General features: G+C 36.0%; 1 protein-coding gene across 2 annotated transcripts in view; it reads right to left on the bottom strand.

Moving 5' to 3' along the window:
- The window catches only part of ACYP2 (acylphosphatase 2), a 220009-nt gene that overhangs the window by 173346 nt on the left and 32909 nt on the right, over positions 1-13754 (bottom strand). The window lies entirely within an intron of this gene.

Genomic DNA, 13754 nt, shown 5'->3' with positions numbered 1-13754 from the left:
TTTCATGTATAAAAGTCTGTTTCTTCCTGTATTTGAAGTCCAGCCCTAAACTAAGGAAGGGACCTGGTCCTGATTTGTTAGGCAATTGGCTCGCATTGCTTAATAAGTGGATATGTTTGGAAGATTGAACCTTTGTTTTCCTTAGTCATTTCATCTTTTACTCACCACATAAGGAAGGATTTCTGACTCAGGTCTTTCTGATTCCAAGTACAGTACTCTTTCTACTATGCCATGCCATATCACAAGATAGAAAGTTCTCAGGGATAAAATTTTAATGCAGTCACAATTGCTATCAATGAAGGGACAGGGGGGAAGTGTTTAAAGAAGCCAATGTGGTTATGCCGGGAACTTGATTATCAAGAAGCTCAGATCTTTAAAATTCATGTAAAAAAAAAAGACAAGTTGTTAGAAAGAATGAAGAGAATAGCAAGATTTTATAAAAAATATTGTCACTAAGGTTATTTGCAATGTTGGAAGCAACAGAGAAAGCAAAAAAATTGAAGAGAACCTTTTTTGGAGTAATGAGAAAATTATCACAACCTCTAGACCAGCTGTAAATGAAGGGGTTGCATTAGGGGACCTCTAAGCTCTAGCTCTAGAAATCCTATCATCAATCAATCAATCAATCAATCAATACTTCTTAAATACATTATATACAAATATACAAAGACAAAAATGAAGCATTCTTACTTTTTATCAAGGGAAAATGACCTATGTGATAGGACCACCAGAAGATAGAACTATTCTCCATCTATTTGGACATTTTCTACTACAAGACAAAAGATATTTATAGATAATTCTTTATCATTACATATTTAGAACTGTAAGATCTCCTCATTTTTCGTATGAGGAAATTTAGGTCAAAAGAAGTTGAATGACTTGTGAGTAAATTAAAACCCAAGAAATGATGAGATACTAAGAGAGGATTTAGCTATTCTCCATGAGTTAAACACAACCAGCTAAGACAAATACATCTCAGGGTACTGAAAAAACATGTAGATGTAATTCTTGAATAAGTGTTGATAATTTTCCAGAAAGTGTAGAGAATGGTCATGAGGTCAGAAGAAGGGAAATTTTTAATTCTTATTTTCATAAAGGGAAAAATGTTAGACATTTCAAACTAGGGGTCAATGAGCTTGATGTCAATTCATGGTAAAATTCTAGAATGGAGTATTAAAAGAATGGTTTATGAATATTCAGATAAGCCATAATCATCCAGAACCAATATGGATTCATCAAGAACAAGTCACATCAGACTAACCTCATTACCTTTTTGGACATTTACTAGACCAGTAGCAGATCAGAGAAATGCTATAAATGGAGCATTTCTGGACTTTAGTAAGGTATTTTGTAAAGTCTCTCATTACACAGAGATAATATGGATAAAATTTTAATCATTAAAACTGTTTCACAAGTAATTCACAGACTGGACACAAATCATATTTCAAAGTGAGGAAAAATGGATCAATGTCAATCTGAAGGGAGAGCTCCTATGGAGTGTCATTTTCTCAATGACTTAGGAGACAGTAGAGATGGCATGCTTATCAATTTTTTGTGACACAAAGCTAACAGGGATAGTTACTACTTTGGATAACAGAACTGGAATCCAAAACAACCTTGACTTTATGGGATACAAAATTACCTCAAAAGTATGGAACAATTGGTTGAAGTCAGTAAGATCACATTTAATGATACAAGAAATCTAGTTCAATAAGTTCAAAAAATAAAATTTTGTGAGGAAAAAAAAATAAAGTATACTTTTATTGGGGAAAAGACCTTGGGGATTTTAGTGGACTGAAAGTTCAATATGAGTCAACAGTATGACAAAGACAATAAAAAAGTCAATGCAATCTTGAGTGCATTGGGAGTAGCACAGTATTCAGAGCAATGTAGGGAATGATAGATAGTCCTGTTGTACTCAAAGATAGTCAGACTACATATGGGATATTCTGTCCAGTTTGGGGGATCAATTTCAGAAGGGATAATAAGTTGGAACATTTGTACTCTCTTCCTTCCATGCTTTTTATTCATGCTTTTCCTAGACAATGTCCTCCCTATTCCCCATTCCACAAATTTAGATTTATACCCAGAAGTTACCCTAGAGATTATCTAGTATAGCTTCTTCATTCTACAGATAAAGAAACTGAGGTCCAGAGAGAAGTGACTTGTCTAAGGTAGCCAGGATTCAAACCCAGATCCTCTGACTCCAAAACTAATCATCTTGACACTGTAGCAGACAGCCTTTCATTCCTATCTATCTATACTCAAATAGCCCAATTCAAATATCAATTACCTGTCTGATACCACCCCTAAGTAAAGACTATTGCCTCACACATCACACAAAATTTTATTTGTGCCTCTCACGCACATTGTATATTTTTTATTATTATCATACGTTATATGTCTGCTCCCTACCAGAATATAAGCTCTACAAGGACAAAGATCATCCTGTAGCTCACCTGCATATGCTCCAAAACGTAGCACATGATAAGTACCCTGTAGGTGCTTATATATTTGTTGAATAAGCAAGCTGATTAATGCATAAAGGATACTAAAGCCAATGTCCACTATCACCCAACTCTCCATTATTTGTCTTAACTCTTGAAAAAGACCTGCCCAAGCAAATAAGAAATGTGTCCAAAGGTACCATCACGAATGTAACAGTCACTCACCCTATGGCAAGAACTATTATCATTCACATTCCAATATTTTCTGTGGCCATAGCAATGGAAGCTTGCAGCTTGTCTTGGAACACAGGACTTGCACAGGAACACACATAACACATAAACACAAAAAGAAAACCACTTGGGAAGACCAGTTCTTTCCCCCACCAAACGCTTTTTTCATTTGAAAGGTCCTTTACCACTACAGACAGACTTTGGACAACTGTCAATAGTTAAGATCAATCGACAGACCCAAAGTAAAAAAAACACACTGGGAAGCACAAAAATATTTTTTGTGGTACATACCACAAGCCAAAAGGGTAACCAGAATGCCATGTTGGGGTTAATTCAAAGATTTCACTGGAGCAAACCTATCCAAAGAATGAGGTTGGGGTAACAAAATAGGTTGGTGTAGCTGCCTAAAGCCAGGGAGAGACTAAGACAGTCTATGCAGACAACAGGAGGAATCACTGAATGACAGCCGACTTCCTACAAAGCCCCCAGCTGAGAGAGCTCCCTTTTTTTCTGCTAGGGTACTGACCAGGTCCTGACCGGGTCCTGACCTTCCTCGGCTAAACCTTTAGCACTGTGAGCGAACAGCTCTGTCATCAATTCTGCCAGGCTGTGCAACAGTGATCTCTCCCTCTTTTCAGCACAATTACCTTTGCAACAGCAGTGAAAACAAACCAGCAACCAAAAAGCTCCCAGCCCAGACATTCTGGTTCTCATTGCTCTTATCTGTCCCCTGCAGGCATGCTCAGGAGAGAAGAGCCTGGCAGAAAGGCCATCTCCCGACCGTGCTTACCACTCTCCCAGCGCAGGCGCCTGCCCTGGTTTCATTATGTGAAAATATCGTCTTCCCTAATCTAGCATGGCAAGGATGTGCCAGCATGGACTGAGAAGAGTGCTGGGTTTAGGCACAACATGGTATGGATTCAAATTCCACCTTTGACATTGACGAGCTTCGTGACAATTGGCAAGTCACTGAACATATTGGAACATGAATTTCCCCATCTGTAAAATGGGAACAATTATATGTACAGTTACCACCTCACAGGGTTATTCTAAAACTCAAATGAAATAATGTATGTAAATGTTAGCTATTATCAATCAACAAGTATATTTTGAACACCAGGCACCATGCTAGATGCTGAAAATATAAATATAAAAATGAAACCGAACCTATCTTTGAGGTGTTTATAATTTAGCCAAAGGAGACAATGTGTATACAAGTATTCATGTGTGCCTGTACATGTGTACATGTATAAGTACAAAACAGATCTATGTATGTATATAAAAACTACATAGGCACAAGATACTTTATGAGGGAAATTACTACTGACGGAATGGGTATGAGGAAAGGCTCCATGAAAAGGAGCTGAGCCTTGAAGGAAACTAGGGGTTCTAAGAAAAGGAGAAAACAAAGCTTATTCCCAAGCCTGGGGTAAAGCTGACATAAAGACAAAGAAGTGGAAGATGGAACAATAAGAAGGCTAATTTTATATGATTTTAGTGTATGTGCAATAGGGCTAGAAAGGTAGGTTGTGGCCAGGTTATAAAGGGCTTTACATTAAAATGCCTGACATGTCAAACAGAGGAAATTATACTTGATCCTAGAGAGAACAGGGAGCCACTAAAGTTTACTGAGTGGGAAGTGACAGGATCAAACTGGTACTTTAGGAAAATTATTTTGGTGGATTTATGGAGGATGTATTGAAATGGAGAGAGACTTGAGACTGGGAAATTCATTAAGAAGATATTACAATAGTCAAGGAGAGAAATTATGAGAATACAAATTAGGGTGATCATTGTATGAATAGAGAGAAGGTGATGGATGAAAAACATGTCTTGAAGGTATAAATGACAAGATTTGGCAACTGATTGAATATGTGAGGTAAGGGAGAGTGAGGACTGGAAGATGATATTGAGGTTGAGAACCTAAGTGACTGAAAGAACGGTGGTTCTCTCAATAGAAATAGGAAAGTTTGGAAGAGAGGTGCATTTTAGGGGGAGATAATGAGTTTTGTTTTGGACGAGTTGAGTTTGAGATACCTAGTCTGTAATGTCCATGGTAATGTGATGGTAATAGGGAACTGCAGCTCAAGAAAGAGACTCAGACTGAACACACACACACACACACACACACACACACTTAAGGTATGTGTATATTTGTGTGTATACATGCATACACACACACACACACATACTGGCATTATCTTCATAGAGATGACAATTAAACCCATGTGAGCTAATAAGGTTACTGAGAGTATAAAAAGAGAAAGAAGTCTAGGAAAGAAGCTTCAGGCATCCCAGAAGTATGAAAGGCACAGTATGGATGATGATCCAGCAAGGGATATTACGAAGGAATCATCATATATAATAATAGCCATTAACAAAAATAGCTGACATTTATATAATGCTATGGGCAATCACTGTGCTAAGCTCTTTACAATTAGCTCATCTGATCCTCCCAACAACCCTGTAAGATGCTATCATTATTACTATTTTACAAAGAAGGAAACTAAGACTGAGAAAGATTGAGGGACTTGCTCAGGGTCACACATTTAATAAATGTCTAAAATAGTACTTGACCTCAGAACTTCTTAACTCCAACTCTAGTGATCTATCCGTGATACCACTGAGCTGAGGCTGGCAGGAATGCTAAAGGAGACCAAAGGGATGGAGTTTTTTGGTTTGTCTCACTGGTTGTTTTTGTGGTGGTGGTGGAGGTGATGGTAATTATACAGGTAAAAAGATCAAAGAAAGGGGGAAAACCCCACTACCTAGAGGTGAATCGTAACAGGTGACAAAGAAAACAGCTGAATAATTATTTTACTTGCATTTTCTCTGACAAATGGAATATCTTTGGGCTGGAAAGGCAAACAAAAAATAGCTCAGAGAGAACAGATCAACATAAGTAAGAAGAAGACCTAGGTGCCTTTGGTTAGTTTAAATTGACAGGTCCAGATGAACTATATTTCAGGGTAATGAAAAAACAGAAGGATGTGAGTGGATAATCCATTTTGTCTCTCAAAGACTGTGGAGCATAGAAGAGGTGCCCCAGTATGCAGAGCAAATGTCCTGATTTTCAAAAAAAAAAAAAAAGGAAAAGTGGCATCTATAAACTATAGGCTAGTGATCTCTACTTAAAACCCTGCCAAAAATCTAAAATCTATTATTTTATATATTTAGATGGTTAGTGGACATCTAGAAAGGAAAAGTGATGCTTCACCAAGAATAGCACCTGCCCAACTAACCTCATTTCTTTTTCCAATTTTTACTAAACTAGTAAATCAATGGAATGCTATAAATATGGTTTATTTAGATTTCTGTTATTAACTTTTTGTGTAGATAAGTCTTATATCAGCAATTAAGTCCTCCAGAGATTCTTCAGAGCCTAGGTTGTGTGTGGCATATACATCAGGATATGTCTCACAGTCTTTAGTACTACAGCTTCTTGAAGCAGAAGATTAATATTTTGTGAATGATGAATAAGTTTATTATTCACTATATTAAGTAATAGCACTTCCTAATATGACTTTTTTTTTCAAGTTTCAGGCAATGGTCCTTAAGATTTAATACTTCAAAGTTTAGTGAATAAATTAGTTTTCGTTTTGGGAGTTGTTTTATTTTGAAGCAAGAAAACATCAACAGGATGCCGTCTAGTGACTGCAATGGAAGGCTGGTTTCGGAGAGATCTCCAGGCAAATTATACTCTCTTGCTGAATTTCAAGGTGTGATTTACTTTGAAGAGGACAAGACAGTATTATAAGCTAGGACCTCACTCTCATCTTTGCAATCCTCAGAGAATACATTTAGTTGATGTCATTTTTTTATTAGAAGAATTCTGACCTTTGAGCTTCCACACAGAAATCCTAGGTTTGGGTGTGGCCTTGCCATGCTGTTTTTCTCATGTCACTGGGTTCAGTGTGCAGCCCCCCGACAGGCTATGGCTAAAGACACAGCAAAAGGACCTGCAGAAGTATAGCTGTCCAGGAGGCTCTAGTAGGTTTTATCTTGTCAAAACAACTTATTCTGACATGACCCCAAATATTACACCTGGTCCAGTATTCTTTTCTCCAGATGTAATCCTGACTGCAGAGAAAAAAAGGATAAGTTGATAAGGGAGGGAGAAGAAATAGCAACTGCAATATCTCGTCTGTGTTCATAACAAGACACAAAGCTAGCACCCCCTTGCGCACGAAGGGGAGAGCAGTACTGAATCAGTTGCTATAGCAACAGCTAATAATAACTGTAAGAGTTTTATCTCTCGCTCTTATTCATAAAATAAAACCCGTCACTGAGGAGGAAGATCATAGCTCCATGAATCCTTTTTCAGGAATGAGGGTTATAGGAAATGAAAGTGATAAATAACATTTTCCATTTTTGAAACACCATGGAAACTGCATCACATTGACTCATGACAATATGCTGTTCTGTTGCTATAGAAACAGATTTAAGTTAGATTCAAAATAACTAAGGTTTGAGTTCCGTAGGTCCGTTACAAAATAAATGACCTTTTTTTCTATAATCTATATCATTGTACGTAGCTATACAACAAGGAGAAAAGAAGCCATTGGAAAGTGCAGTAAGGGAAAAGATTATGAGAGATGTTTTCAGAAGTATCCAAAAATAGCTAGCTTTGAAAACAAAGCATCCAATTTAACAAGGTAACAACATACAAAAAAAAACAACCAAAGAGCTCCACCTAGAGTTGGAAAACTTAGGCTTATTACATTTTTCAAAAGGCCAATTCACAATGATGGACACATCAACTTCTTATCCATATTTTATTTTTTACTGGGGTTGAAAATAAACATCCTTACAAAAATCTTGGTCAGCAAGAAGCATAACTTTCTAATGTGAAATACTGTTTATCAAAAGAAGAATGAAATGCAAATGATTTTGCTTTAATAATGCCTTTTGCTATTCTTTTGACTGAATATTTTTGGCAGTTAAAACTGCCACTGGAGAAATTATTTCAAAGCTTCTCCACCTTCAAAAAAATTAAAAATTGAAACTTTGTTCAGTTTCACCCACTGCAATAAAAATACATTTCCCAAAAGTCCATCCTATCCTATTAAGCTGAGAGCACCCCCTATCCTCCTCCACACCTCCCACTGCTCATGTATCTTCACCCAGTAAATCCTCCTTTGCCCATTTCACCCAAAGAGGTAGCTTTTCTCCTGGCCAATGCAAAGCTCAGCTATACACACCCTTAATTGGATTCTGCCGCATCTTTTCCAGCAGATAACACCCACTATTATTTCCAAATCTCTCCCTACTAGATGCTTCCTAGCCGCCTACAAAAGAAATCCATGTCTCTCCCATCCTGAAAAAAAAAAACCCTTCATTTCATCTGACCATGCCCACTACCTATTGTCTTAAAGCTTTCCTGTTTGTATAAACTGGAGAAACCATCTATAATGTCTCCACTTCTCATTCTCTTCTTAACTCTCTGCAATCTGGTTTACCAATGATTTGTTTATTGTCAAATCTAATGGCCTTTTCTCAATCTTTATCTTTCTTGAACTCTTAGCAGTCCTTCTCCTTGATAACTCTCTTCTCCCTAGGGTTTTGTACCCCTGCTGTCTCTTGGTCTTCCTCTTACTAGACTGACCATTCTTTCTTAGTCTTCTTTATTGGATCTTTATGATCACTAATTGTGGGTATCCCCCAAAGCGCTGTCCTGGGTCCTCTTTTCTTCATCCTGCATCGTTATCTTGCTTAGTTATCTCATCAGCTTCCATGGATTCCAGTCAGACATACCAAAACTTGACTCTAGTATAGTGATGTCATTTTGTTCCGCTTCAAGAACGAAGGACAACAACCAACCATGCAAATAACTCTCAGATACAGCCCTATCCTCTCTCCTAACTTCTAGTCTTACATCTCCAGATGCCTATTGTATATCTTGATGTCCTCTAGACATCTTAAATTCAACATATCCAAAACTGAAATTATCTTTTCCAAACTATCCTCTCTATTCCCCACTATTGTCTGGTGTACGTACACCACCATCCTCCTAGTCAACCAGATCTACAACCTAGATGTTATCCTCGACTCCTCACTCTCACTTGCCCTATGTAACTAATTTGTTACCAATTTGTTATTTCTAACTTCATAGCATCTCTTGCATTCATTCAATTCTCTCCTCTGACATTGCCACAACATTGGTGCAGATCTTCATTATCTCATTCCTGTACCACTGCAATAGCCTTCTGGGTAGTGTCTCTTCCTCCAGTCTCTCCCTACTGTAATCCATTCTCCACTCAGTTGTCAAATTAATCTTCCTAAAGGCAGGTCTGACCACATCACTCCCCTATTCAGTACACTACAGTGGCTCCTAATCATGTCCAATATGAAATAGAATAAAGCCCTTTATAGCCTGGCCCTTCCTTACCCTTCCTGTATTTTTACACTTTACTCTCATCCACGTATTCTATGATTTAGCAAAACTAGCCTTACTATTTCTCACATGACACTCCATCTCCAGACTGACCCTTTTAACTAGGTGTTTTCCCATGTCTGGAAAGTCTCTTCCTACTCATCCAAAACTCCTGGCTTTTTTTAAGTGTTAGGTCAAATCCTACCTTCTTCATGTGGCCTTTCCAACTCTCCCTTAATGCTAGTACATTCTCCAATTTACTATACACACACACACACACATACACACACACATACATATACATACACATATACACATATGTATGTACCTAATTGCTTGTGTGTTATCTCCCCCATTAGAACAAGAGTTGCTTGATGGCAGGATGTGGTTTTGTCTTTCTTTGTATCTCAGTGCTTAGCACAATGCCTGGAACACAGTAAGAGTTTAACAAATGCTTACTGACTTCTTGTTAAGTTCTTTGTAAAGCCCTGAATATGCTTCCCTCATTGCATCCAATGTGTCTTTGGCTCCCAATGAAGACACTACCATTAGTGGTTCCAGAGATGCTTCTGTGATGTTGTTGGGAAGAACGGAAATCCCAAATCCTCCAATTTGCCAAAGTTCACAAGGTCTTCCTCCAGTTGGGAGGTAAGGTAGGAAGGGAAAGAGAAGATCTAGACCAAGGTTATCTCTTTCTCTTCCCACCTTGTAAGGAAGAGCTCTCTCTTCTTTCCACCACCAGATATTCAAATCCCTTGAACCAAACTGGCAGCTCAGTATACTACATTACAAGGCATAACCAAGTTTCCTAAGCCAATCCAAACAATTTCCTGTAATGGTCATTCGAGTTCATCAAGGACTTTTTCACACTTAGTCTAAACCTATGACTGACTGGTTAACTGATTGAATAATGAGTGTTCTTATTTGGTCAAGAAAAGTATCTTGAAACTTACTTTGAACTGGGTTGAGTAATTTGATTGAACAACTCACTCCCTAGTGTTTTAACTGCTGAGATTTTAAAAAATAAAATTATTGAAAACAAAAAAGCATACATATTAAAGTTATGACTTTGAATCATAAAGTATGTATTTAAGTGGTTAATGCTACAGATTTGAAATATTTATAAGGAGGGCAAAAGAATAGTTTTGAAGTATAAAATCTTATGTATTTATTACAATAAGGAACTCCAACACACTTATCCATAAAACATCTTATCAAGTTACCCTTTAAATATTTTAATATAATTATGGTCTTCAATATTTTCTCATTCTACTAAAACATATTTAAGCCATCCTAATGGAGCATCTCATAGAATTTTTCTTTAAGAATTTCATCTCTTCTATTTGTTTAACTGGGAAACTGGATGCTATCATAATGTTGTTAAGAAATGTGTCCAAACTGCTCTGAGATCATTATATGAAAAGTACTAACTAAAGGAAAAGCTAGGACTCCATTCTGGTCACACAGAAATCACTGGGTAGGACCCAGAAGCCAAAATTTTAAAATATTAAATAACTTTGAATCTGAAACTGACTAATTGTTCAACATAGGAATTTTAGTCTTCACAAAATCCAGTGCTTCATTATAATCTATTCTCACTATATCTGGAAATTCAAAACAATATGATTTCATAGCTAAATCAGTATATTATTGCTAAGAATTCAAGATTTGTTCAAATGTCATTAAATGAATAGTAGTTCTGAAAATGTCACATAAATAGGAACCAAGTAAAGAATATGTCAATTCTGCCAGTCAACTTTTAAACTTTATATATATAGAGAGAGATATAGATATATATCTATATCTCTATATAGATATATATCTATGTAGGTATCCAACCTCTGTTTGAATAAATCCACTGATAGATAACTCCTTACTTCATTAAAATACTTCACTCTATTTTGATGCAGGTTATAAATTGTCAGAAAATTCTTCTTTTTGTTAAACCAAAATCTGCCTTCTTATTATGTCTATTCACTGTTCTTAAATTAGCCCTCTGGGGTACATCAAAGGAATATTATTCCCCTTCTACACAGGACCATAGACATAGAATTGGCATGGACCTTAGATACCTCCTACTTCAACCCTTTCATTTCACAAAGAAATGGAGGCCCAGGGAGATTTAGTAACTTGCCCAAGGTCACAGAAGTGAATAAGACAGGATTTGAACCAGGTTCTCTTGACTCCAGAGTTAATATTCTTACCACTAAGTCATGCTCTTCCCATGGCAGTTCTTTCAAAAAACTGAAAATAGATATATTATCCCCATAATTATGTCTTCTGGGGAATCAGCCCCAGTTCTTCATGGCAGTTTCTAGGCCCCTTGCATCTTGATGCCCTTCTTTGGAAGTATTCCAGTTTTCCAATTAGTTTCTTAAAATGTGATACTTATATTTGAACATAAAAACCTCAGAGGCAGTTAGCTTCTAAATGTTAGTAAATGAGTAAAAATACAAATATAACAACTAGGGCACAACTTCAATTTTAGCATTTTGCTGATGGGCCCAATTTGCCAACAAAGATTTTTAGACTATCAAGTTATTTTGTTCAGACTATGGGGAAAAAATACATTCAATGTAATATAACCAAAGATTATTTCTTGCTGTTCTTCCCTATCTGTTCCCTTCTATCAAATGAAAGTAATATAGGAGGAAATCATGCTTTGTTTACACATAGTCTAATCATAATTGATATATATTATAAATGGATTTGAAGATATTATCCAGGAATATAAAATACTTTTCCTGTTTTATTTTGCAAAATGTCGTGCTGTAGTTTAATAAAAAATAGTTTGGAAATCGTTCCTCTACCAAAAAAGGTTGGCAGAACTTAACCCTAAAACTGGATATGTGTAGTACAATTTTCAAAAGAAAGCCATCAGTCATCCAAACAGAAAATGAGACACAGAAGAAGAAAACACACATACATCTCTGCAAAATGTCCTTGGATGTTGTTGGCCTGGTAACCATAACTGAACTGTTTGTTGCATTTTCAGCTAATACCTCATCTAAATCACAGTCACTGTTATATCCCATATTTTCATAATTTTAGATGAAACCATACCCATGTCCTTAAAAATAATTTAACTCTGTAGTTTTCTTTCTTGGTTTTCATATGACACCCTAAGAAGATATAAAACCTCTTATTTTAAAGTTAAAAGGGAAAAATAATATAGCATAGTTGTAGTTGAAATGGGCACTGGGTTCTGGGTCTGAAATCTTGGATTGAAAGCCCAGCTCTTACTAGCTTCAGGACTGGGGGCAAGTCACTTGACCTATACAGGCTTATTTGCCATAGGAAAAATGGGATACTCTTTGAATATCAAAATATCAAAATACTTAATTTACAAGGCTGTTCTAAGGAAAGCACTTTATAAACTATCAAACTACTCTATAAGTTATGAAATGCTATACAAATATGTTATATCAAATCTAATCTATGGAACTTGTTTCTAAATTTACCATTGCCCCTAACTTCTGCCTTGTAGAATCCCTCTCTTCCTTCAATATGTAACTCAGATGCCATCCTCTAAACATAAACTTTTCTGATTCCCCCCAAATGCTAGGGTCCCATCTTGTGAACTACCTAGCATTTATTTTATATTTATTCTATATGTATGTAGGGTTTGGTACAAGGGTATAAAAAGTTCATCAACAATACCTATTGCACTAAGAAGAGGCAAACATTCACAATATAAAGTAGAAGTAGAACTCTCTAAGAGTCTACAATCCAGGAAAGGAGATAGTAAATAAATATATAAGTATAAAAAAAGGAAGATTTATAAAACTGCTACACCAGGGAAATTTTTTAAAAATAGAGCATACATAGATTTTAGCAAAATAATTAACAAAGTCTCTCATGCCTCCTTGAAAAAGATGGAGAGGAAAAAAAAAAGAAAAAGATGGAGAGATATGGACTAAATATCAATATCGGTAGGTGGAATTAGGTCTAGTAGAATGGCCCAAGCAAAATTTAATCATTAATAGTTTGATGTCATCTTGGAATGAGAAAAAAGACACATTGATGCACTTTGGTAGACCTGTAGATGGTTTCCATTCTGGAAAAAATAATTTGGAATTATATCCAAAAGTTACTAAATAGTGCGCACCCTGACACATATAAGGACTATACCAAAAAGGAATCAAAGAACAAAAGGCACTTCAGAAACAAAACAATAATAGTAGCTATTTTTGTGGTGGCAAAAAGCTGAAATGTCCAAGGGAATGTCTAAGAACTGAAAATGGATGAACAAATTGTAGCATATGAATGTGATGAAATACTATAATGCTGAAAGAAATGAGGAAATAGATGATTTCAAAAAGATATTGAAAGATTTATATGAATTGATGAAGAACAAAGTAGGCAAAATTAATAAGAACAATTTATACTGACATCAATATTATAAAAACAATTTTGAGGACTTTTTTACAAAAGGATGATGAACAGAGAACAATTTACACAATAATACTATAAAAAATTCTAAAGTTATAACTCTACGATTGATACAATTTACCATTAACGATTCCAGAGAAATGATAATGAAACATGCTATCCATTACAGAGAAGTCATATATATGTATATACACTTATACATCTATATTTATATATAGACATCAAGGGAATTTGCTTTGCTTGACTAGGCATATTTGTTACAAGAAACTTTTTTTCAATAGGATGGGGAGTGGGAGGGAGAGAAAATAGAT

The sequence above is a fragment of the Phascolarctos cinereus genome, unplaced genomic scaffold, assembly GCF_003287225.1.
Source record: "Phascolarctos cinereus isolate Bilbo 61053 unplaced genomic scaffold, phaCin_HiC Scaffold_2;HRSCAF=192, whole genome shotgun sequence".
Lineage (NCBI taxonomy): Eukaryota > Metazoa > Chordata > Mammalia > Diprotodontia > Phascolarctidae > Phascolarctos > Phascolarctos cinereus.
This window is presented reverse-complemented; position numbering and strand designations above follow the sequence as displayed.